General features: G+C 33.5%; 1 protein-coding gene across 10 annotated transcripts in view; it reads left to right on the top strand.

Annotated features, from left to right (window-relative positions):
* The first annotated feature begins 966 nt into the window (after window positions 1-966).
* LOC136033189 (protein MON2 homolog) overlaps window positions 967-9,645 on the top strand; it is a 57,711-nt gene continuing 49,032 nt past the window's right edge. For 6 of the 10 annotated variants that reach the window (XR_010618884.1, XR_010618881.1, XR_010618882.1 and 3 more), the window contains exon 1: window positions 967-1,088. The gene's annotated coding sequence lies outside the window, so the exon portion shown is untranslated. The remainder of the gene's footprint in view (window positions 1,089-9,645) is intronic. The other 4 variants (XR_010618883.1, XR_010618886.1, XR_010618879.1 and 1 more) reach the window with 3 other exon arrangements.

Here is a 9,645-nt window from a genome sequence, read left to right as displayed (position 1 = left end):
AATTATTCTCAACTATCTTATTTGCTTCCCCCCCCCCCACTTGGTTGAATTGGGGAAGATATTATTCCTAATTTATTCTAGTCTAGTTCATGATACGCCTGCCAACTGCCATCGTCCTAGTTTATCTGGAAATGGCCAAACTAGCAAAAGCAGGATACACCACTTTAAATCTGTTCCAATTTTTATATTTTTAACGCTCCAGGCCCTTTAAAAAAAAAACTACTAGGTGTCACTTAAGATTTTGTTTCTGTTTTCTGGTAATTAAATCAGAAGAAATATACTGGCCAAATTTTTAATCATTTTTCAAAGATTCCTTGTACACAAATTCATCTTGCTGACATGTCTGGTCATAGAGCAATATCTCTTTTCATAACATAGAATAATTAATTTTGCATTGAATTTATCGACTTTCACCTTAAAATAAGCGATTAAGCATTCAAAAGATAGTTCCGATCGGAATATTATTTGAAAAACAAACAAAATAATGAATATTTTGCTCTTAGTTCCCTCATAGCTTCAGGAATTAATACGTTTCGGTTGTCCATTTTGAAAAATAAATCCTAAGAAGTAAATATTTCATCTCAATTTAGGCATAAACATACGTTTTAGCAGAGTGGGTGGATTCAGGAGATGGCAGGGGGCCCTGTGCCGCCAAGATTCTTAAGTCCCCCTCATTCCTAGTTTTTCTCTTTATTCAACTCGTTTTTGAATAAATTTGTTAATTTGGTCAATTATCGGAACCTTTCTCACTCCCCCCCCCAATATTTTGCTCATCGGTGTTCTTTTCACAATGGGCCCTCCAGATTTTGTTGTAGATCCGCCCCTGTTTTGGCACCTTTGAATGGAAACAAGTTTCCCTAAGGCTTTTAGATTTTAGATGTTTACCTTTCACGTATCTAATGAGAATCCGAGAGCGTATTGCGTATATCACCCTGAAAAATTCCTGTTTCCACGAAGGTTCTTTAGGCGAAAGTATCCGATTGGCTGGAATTGTTCCATCGAATTTTCAGCCATCTTCATCTGAAGACTTTATCAGTGAGACTTTGAGGAAAACTAAGTTTGGACTAATATGATAAAACAATAAAATTGTGAGTGAAATTATTTAAATAATTTATAGACAATTTTAAAACAGAAAAAAGGAGAAGTTTAAAACATAAATAATTACAAAGGAGAAATAAAACAGAAAAAAGGAATACCTTTAAAACCGAAAAAGGATTGTTTTCAGCTTCATAACTTTGCTCAATTCTATTTTATAAGGTTTTAAAGATAAGCAAATACATTTCCTAAATTTTGAAAAAAAACATTGATATGACTCAAAATTCTACTCAAATACCAGGAATTGCATTTTTAGAACTAAAGGCAGAGAAAAAGCAACTAGTAACTGAAAATCAAGGTAAAATGTTGTTTTGTCAAAATTTCAATAGGTATAGCAAAAAACCTGTCATGTAGCAAATTTCAAGGCCCTCAAGAGGAAGAAAGGGTGAAGGTGGGTACTTTAAAATACCTTCCCAGGACATACTTTAGCCTGTAGACCCATCCCTGAAAGTTTCATTTTCCTAACCTAAAGCCTTTCTGAGATAGCAAGAAGTCAATCAACTAGAATTTTACCAAAAAGGATGTAAAAAAGTAGTTTACTAACTTCTCTTTCAATTTTTGAAAGTATCGGGAGACATTCGGGTGATAAGGATAGACCTACTTCAAATGCTCGGTAAAATTCTTTGTTTGTCGACTGACGAAATTACAGATCGGGACACTGGGACACAAATGATGACCGAGAAACAGGGAATATAAATGACGAACGGGACACAGGGACAAAACTACAACGTGGACACCGGGGGGCACAGGGGGGATATATAAATGACGACCGGGACACAGCAAATGTTCGATTAGCAATCACCATCAACAAAGCTCAAGGGCAATCATTAGAATAATGAGGTATAGATTTGAATACGGATTGTTTTTCCCATGGACAGTTATATGTTGCATGTTCAAGAGTCGGTAAACCTTACAATCTATTTATATGCACTGACAATGGGACAGCGAAGAATGTTGTATATTCGCAAGTTTTACGTAGTTAAAAACATATATATATATATATATATATATATATATATATATATATATATATATATATATATATATATATATATATATATATATATATATATATATATATATATATCTATCTAAATTCGCAGATGGGACACAGGGACACAACTACAATGGCACTTAACTAATATGGTGCGAAAAAAGCTAAAAAAAAAAAGAAAAAACCTAAAAAGAAAAAACTTTAAAAAGAAGCAAAAAAACAAAAAGGTAAAAAACTAAAAAGAAAAAAAGCTAAAAAAATATAAAAAAGCTGCAAAACTAAAAAAAAAACTAAAAAAGAAACCTATATATATATATATATATATATATATATATATATATATATATATATATATATATATATATATATATATATAAAAATAAGTTGTTTGTTGGCATGTTTGTTTGTTTGTGGGTTTGCATATGACGTCATTATAAGTATATAAAGCTTTGTATATGACGTCATTATAAGATGGCAGTACAGACCGGGACACCGGGAAACAGGGAATATACAACTACAACGGCGACGCTGGGGGGCACAAGGGGATATATAAATGACGACGGGGACACAAGGAATGTTCGATTTGCAATCACCATCAACAAAGCTCAAGGGCAATCATTAGAATAATGAGATATAGATCTGAATACCGATTGTTTTTCCCATGGACAATTATATATTGTATGTTCAAGAGTCGGTAAACCTGACAATCTATTTATATGCACAGACAATGGGACAGCGAAGAATGTTGTATATTCGCAAGTTTTACGTGGTTATAACATATATATATCTATCTATTTTCACAGGTGGGACACAGGGACAAATTACAATGGCACGTAAATAATATGGCGCGTAACGACTTATGTGCGTGGGGGGGCTTGGGGGGTGAAGCACCCCCTCCAACTAGTTGGGGTGGCGCGAAGCGCCACCCCAACAGCTAGTATATATATATATATATATCATGAAAAGAGAAATCACCAATGCTACAGCACAAACACAAAAAAAAGAAAAAAAAGAGACAGAAGGAGAAAAGGAAGACTGTTTTCCTAAATTAGTGATTAATATAGACCAGCACTTGAATGAGGCCTTAACCCTACTCATCCATACAATCACATAGGTCAAACAGCATAGCCACACACAATCAACCATAAAGAATAATCCATGGACAGGCAGTCATGTCGTCAATAAGTATAAGTCGTCATTTACCGAACAATAGAAAAAAATAATATAGACAAATAATTCAGAGGCAACACCCAACATAAGGGCTCATCAGGAGAATACACTGGCCTATATAGGGTTTCGCCACTCTAATATACTCTAATATATATATATATATATATATATATATATATATATATATATATATATATATATATATAAACGGGAGAAAGATCAGTGCTACCGATCCAAAAAAAAAGTAATTTTCCTAGTTGTTCAAGATGAGGGACTGTAATTTCCCTATTCTGTGTTTTTGACCATACTAATTCGAATGATTCACTTTTTATTTTGATCTAGATATTGTCATTTTAAACGGTGTTCAGGTTTTTTTTCTGAAGTCACCATAAATATATTTGGTAAAACACTGAAGTAACAGAAACTGCATTTTTCAAAACTACTATATTTGTAAGCTTTTGGATGCAGGGAAAAAATTAAAATTAATTTTAGATTGATCAAATTGTGAAACATGAAAATGGGGCCTAAATGCATTTCTTTCTAATAGGCTTGAAATCTAGGTAGAAATAAATAAACTAAACACAAGATATTTTTGAAAAGAGTGTCATATGACACCTGAAACTAAATAAAAAAAATCGGCTACAAAAAAAGCAACAAGTGATTAGTTCCATCAGCTTTGTGAGACGAAAATATAAAAAGAACGGTTGTTTTCCCCGATTCAGCTTAGCTTAAGAAGCTTGCGCACAAAGATAAAGCAGTCTAAACAAAAATAATTGAAAATGTTGTTGCATTGATTCTTAATATGCAAGTTCTTTTGTCTTCGATCAGCTTGTAAATGAGTCTAGAAGAAGCCAATCATGATTGCAGCACTAACTTCATCATAGATAAAAAGCAAATAACTGCCAACTTAAGCCAAAACTTCAGAGATGCGTTAAGGCGAACAAATGGTTCGGCTATATGTATTTCATAGTGACGAAAGACAAGTTAAGGTAAAACAAATCAAACAACTTGAAAGTGATACCGATGATAAAAAAAAAAACGACGTTCAAAGGACTATCGTTTCCCAGTTGCAACATCTTTTCCACATAAATAATAATTTAGTGCTTCTGTTCAAAACAGCAATCGAATTGATGCCTACTGATACGCAACTATCAACGAAATGGCAATCGTTACGGTCGGTGATTTGTATATGACATCAAAGACTTTGTATATGACGTCATTATAAGTATATAAGAAGGCGTTTCAAAGAGAAGTTTTTATTAAACTCATCGATGCTACGAAGTCCTACAATATCCTACGATTTTTTGGGATGGAGCTGACAGCTATCACTTTTATATTAAGCTGATAAATCCAGCCACTAACAAAGAAATGGATAAGAAATGCAGCTCAATGAAATATTATGCTTATAGATTAATGATTCGTCATTTATTACATTTATATATCCATCTTGGGATTAGATACAACAGCTTTTACATCCTGGACAATCGCCAGTTCATAGACATGACATTACGGCCCGCGTCTTCCGGCATAAGTTGCTCCCCTTCATCTCCTACAGAGTTAAGGGAGAAATACAAATCGCCAATGGCTGAGAATATACTCCACAGAATACGGCTAGAAAGGTCAGATATGACCTTGGACTTCACAACAGAAATTTGTAACCGCACTTTAGTTATGATTGAAGATTTGTGCTTATCTGTTGCAAACAAACTTCTCAAGCATCTATTTCTACATGTGTAGAATGGAATCGTGAACAAAGTTCCAACACAATTGATCTATTGTCATATGTTACAGACCGGGACACAAGGAATATAAATGACGACCGGGACACTCAAAGAGAAATTACTGACCGGGACACCAGGACACAAACGACAAGCGGGACACAGGGAACATAAATGACGACTGGGACACTCAAAGAGAAATTACAGACCGAGACACTGGGACAGAAATGACGACCGGGACACAGGGACACAACTACAACGGGGAGGCTGGAAGGGCACATGGGGGATATATAAATGACGAAGGGGACACAGGGAATATTCGATTAGCAATTACCATCATTAAAGCCCAAGGGCAATCATTAGAAAAATGCGATATAGATCTGAATACGGATCGTTTTCCCATGGACAATTATATGTTGCATGTTCAAGAGTCGGTAATCCTGACAATCTATTTATATGCACAGACAATGGGACAGCGAAGAATATAGCATATTCGTAAGTTTTACGTAGTTAAAAACATATATATATATATATATATATATATATATATATATATATATATATATATATATATATATATATATATATATATATATATATATATATATATATATATATATATATATATATATATATATATATATATATATATATATATATATATATATATATATATATATATATATATATGTATATATTTATATATTTATATATATATATATATATATATATATATATATATATATATATATATATATATATATATATATATATATATATATATATATATATATATATATATATATATATATATATATATATATATATATATATATATATATATATATATATATATATATATATGCATATATATCTATCTATATAAAAATAAGTTGTCTGTCTGTCTGTGGGTCTGTGGATCTGTGGATCAGGTGACGTCATGTTTCGGCTAACGTCATGAAATTAGTTGCCGTCATTTTTGTTATGACGATGCTTAGTATATTGTAAAACACATTAATTTGGTTAATAATATACCATTTAAAACACCAAAATGAACATGCTGGAGTAGTCACTCGGTGAGAGAGGGTGTCAGAACGGAGAATGAAGGTCCCAGGTTCAAATCCTGGTTAGGCTAAAAAAGGTAAAAACTAAAAAAAAACTGAAAAAACTAAAAAAAGGCAAAAACTACAAAAAAAACTAAAAACTAATAAAAAAATAAAAAAACCGAAAAACTAAAAAAACTAAAGAAACTAAAAAAAGGAAAAAACTTAAAAAACTAAAAACTAAAAAAAACTAAAAAAAGGAAAAATGGAAAATAGAAGAGAAAAAGAATACTAGTAAAATTAAAAATAAAAATAAAAAAAATAAAAAAGATAAAAAGCTAAAAAAAGGTAAAAACCAATAAAAAACTAAAAAGAAAAAAAGGTAAAAAACTAAAAAAAAATTCATCTAAAAAACTAAAAAAACTAAAAAACGTAAAAACTAAAAGAACTAAAAAAGTAAAAAAAAACTAAAAAAAGGAAAAAACTGAAAAATAAGCGGGATATAAAACAGGGGGATATAAATGACGACCGGGACACCGGGACATAAGGAATATAAATGAATCAGAAAACACAACTCATGTTTCCAAATGACGTCGTTTGGAGCCCAAATTGAAAATCCAGATCAAATTATGTCTACTTTCAAAGTAAAAGGGTAAATTTATCATTATCATAAATTTATCATAGAGCAGGGTCTCTTCTACCATTCTCAGGCGAGAATCATAAATTTTTACAATTGTACTTCATCAGTGATAGAAATTCTGAATTGAATGCACGTTGCGAAATTTCTCCCAACATTGAAAGGACAATCGTTTCCCAATTACAACATCTTTTCCACGAAAATAATAATTTAGTGCGTCTGTTCAAAACAGCCATCGATTTGATGCCTACTTATACGCATAAAATTGTTATTTCCGCTGACAAAACGCCTCCTGGCCAACATGTGCGTAGATACAATGCTCCAACTATCGACGAAGTGGCCATCGTTATGGTCGGTGATCAGTTTTTACCTCGAGATATTATTCTCAGGGTTTCCACTACACGTGCTACAACTAAAAATAGGCCTACCAATAATACTTTTAAGAAATATAAACCCACCAAAGCTTTGCTATGGCACTCGACCTGCCGTAAAAAAACAATGGAAAACCTAATAGAGGCCACAATCTTGACAGGGCCTTTTGAGGGTGAGGCTGTTCTTATTCCTCGCATTCCCAAGATTCCAACGGATCTGCCTTTTCAATTTAAAAGATTGCAATTCCCAATTCGATTAGCATTTGCAATCACCATTAACAAAGCTCAAGGTCAATCATTAGAAAAATGTGGTATAGATCTTAATACTGATTGTTTTTCCCATTGACAATTGTACGTTGCATGTTCGAGGGTTGGTAAGCCTGACAATCTATTTATATGCAGCGACAATTGGACAGCGAAGAATGTTGTATATTTGCAAGTTTTACGCAGTTAATTCGTATTTTATCTATCTATCTATCTATCTATCTATCTATATAAAAACGAGTTGTATGTATGCATGTTTGTTTGTTTGTAAAAAGAGCGTTTGCATATGATGTCATTATTAGTACATACGGCTTTGTATATGCAGAGACAATGGGAAAGCCAAGAATGTTGTATATTCGCAATTTTTACGTAGTTTAACTCCTGCAGACGAAATGAATGCTTGCCTAAAAAATTCTAATTTATAGGCACACGTAAAAATATTAAAATTAACTACAAATATGCGTGTCCGATTGCAAAACGATGACTCTGGTCAAACAGTAGACTCAATTTCAGGACGTATACAACTACCTGCTGATTTCTGTAATTTAGTGACGTCCAAAAATGAATTGATTGAAAAAGTATTTCCGAATATTCTAAAAAATTATAAAAATAATAAATGGCTAAGTGAACGAGCGATTCTCGCACCCAAAAATATAGACGTCCACGAAATCAACAATATTGTTTTGAACAAGATTCGAGACCAGGCAGTCCTTTACAAGTCAGTCACACAGTTTTGGAACCAAATGAAGCGGTTAATTATCCATCTGAATTTTTAAATTCCATAGATCCTTCAGGGTTTCCACCACACGTGCTACAACTAAAAATAGGCGTACCAATAATACTTTTAAGAAATATCAACCCACCAAAGCTTTGCAATGGCACGCGACTTGCCGTAAAAAAAAACAATGGAAAACCTAATAGAGGCCACAATCTTGACAGGGCCTTATGAGGGTGAGGCTGTTCTTATTCCTCGCATTCCCATGATTCCAACGGATCTGCTTTTTCAATTTAAAAGATTGCAATTCCCAATTCGATTAGTATTTGCAATCACCATTAACAAAGCTCAAGGTCAATCATTAGAAAAATGTGGTATAGATCTTAATCCTGATTGTTTTTCCCATGGACAATTGTACGTTGCATGTTCGAGGGTCGGTAAACCTGACAATGTATTTATATGCAGCGACAATTGGACAGCGAAGAATGTTGTTTATTCGCAAGTTTTACGCAGTTAATTTGTATTGTATCTATCTATATAAAAACGAGTTATGTGGATGCATGTTTGTTTGTTTGTAAAAAGAGCGTTTGTATATGACGTCATTATTAGTACATACGGCTTTGCATATGCACAGACAATGGGAAAGCCAAGAATGTTGTTTATTCGCAATTTTTGCGTAGTTTGAAACACATATATAAATCTATCTATATTCACAGGTGGGACACAGGGACACAACTACAATGGCGCATAACTAATATGGCGCGTAACGACTTACGCGCGCGGGGGGGCTTGGGGGGTGCGAAGCGCCCCACCAACTAGGTGTTGGGGTGGCGCGAAGCGCCACCCCAACAGCTAGTATATATATGTATATATATATAAATAAGTTGTCTGTCTGTGGATCAGGTGACGTCATGTTTCTGTGTCGACTGACGTCATGAAGTTAGTTGTCGTCATTTTTGCTTTGACGGTGACGTCATTAAAGATATTTAAGACATATGTTCGCGTAGAAATCTATTAATGTTTAAGTTTAAGATGACTGATGAACTTACAATGGCAAAAGCCGATGAAGATGCTCAAAGAGTCTATGCCATAAAACTTGCTGCTGATAGAGAAAGTCAGAAAAGAAAGCGTGCCGAGGAATCAAAAGTACAGCAAGGAAACAGGCTTGAGGCTAAAGAACGCAAAACTGCGCAGTTAGATGAAGATCCACCTGGACAGCGAGAGTCAAAACATATCAAAACTGAAAATGATAGCGATGATGATTGGGTTTGGGATTTTGACTTGGATAAGGTCATCAATGCCTACCAGATTTTAGTTAAAAAAACAAAGGTTCGGCGATATGCATTTCATAGTGAAGCTGAAAAATAAAGAAGAAAAAGAAAACTGAAAAAAGAAAAAATGTAAGAAACTAAAAAATACTAAAAAGAAAAAACACTCAAAGAGAAATTACAGACCGGGACACAAATGACGACCGGGACAGAGGGAATATAAATAACGACCGGGACACTCAAAGAGAAATTACAGACTGGGATACCGGGACACAAATGACGACCGGGACACAGGGAATATAAATGACGACCAGGACACAGGTATTTAAGAATATCGTTCAAAGACAAATTTTTAATTGTAAGAAGACCG

The sequence above is a fragment of the Artemia franciscana genome, chromosome 11 (assembly GCF_032884065.1).
Source record: "Artemia franciscana chromosome 11, ASM3288406v1, whole genome shotgun sequence".
Taxonomy (NCBI): domain Eukaryota; kingdom Metazoa; phylum Arthropoda; class Branchiopoda; order Anostraca; family Artemiidae; genus Artemia; species Artemia franciscana.
The sequence above is the reverse complement of the archived record's forward strand: the minus strand, read 5'-3'. Positions and strand labels throughout refer to the sequence as shown.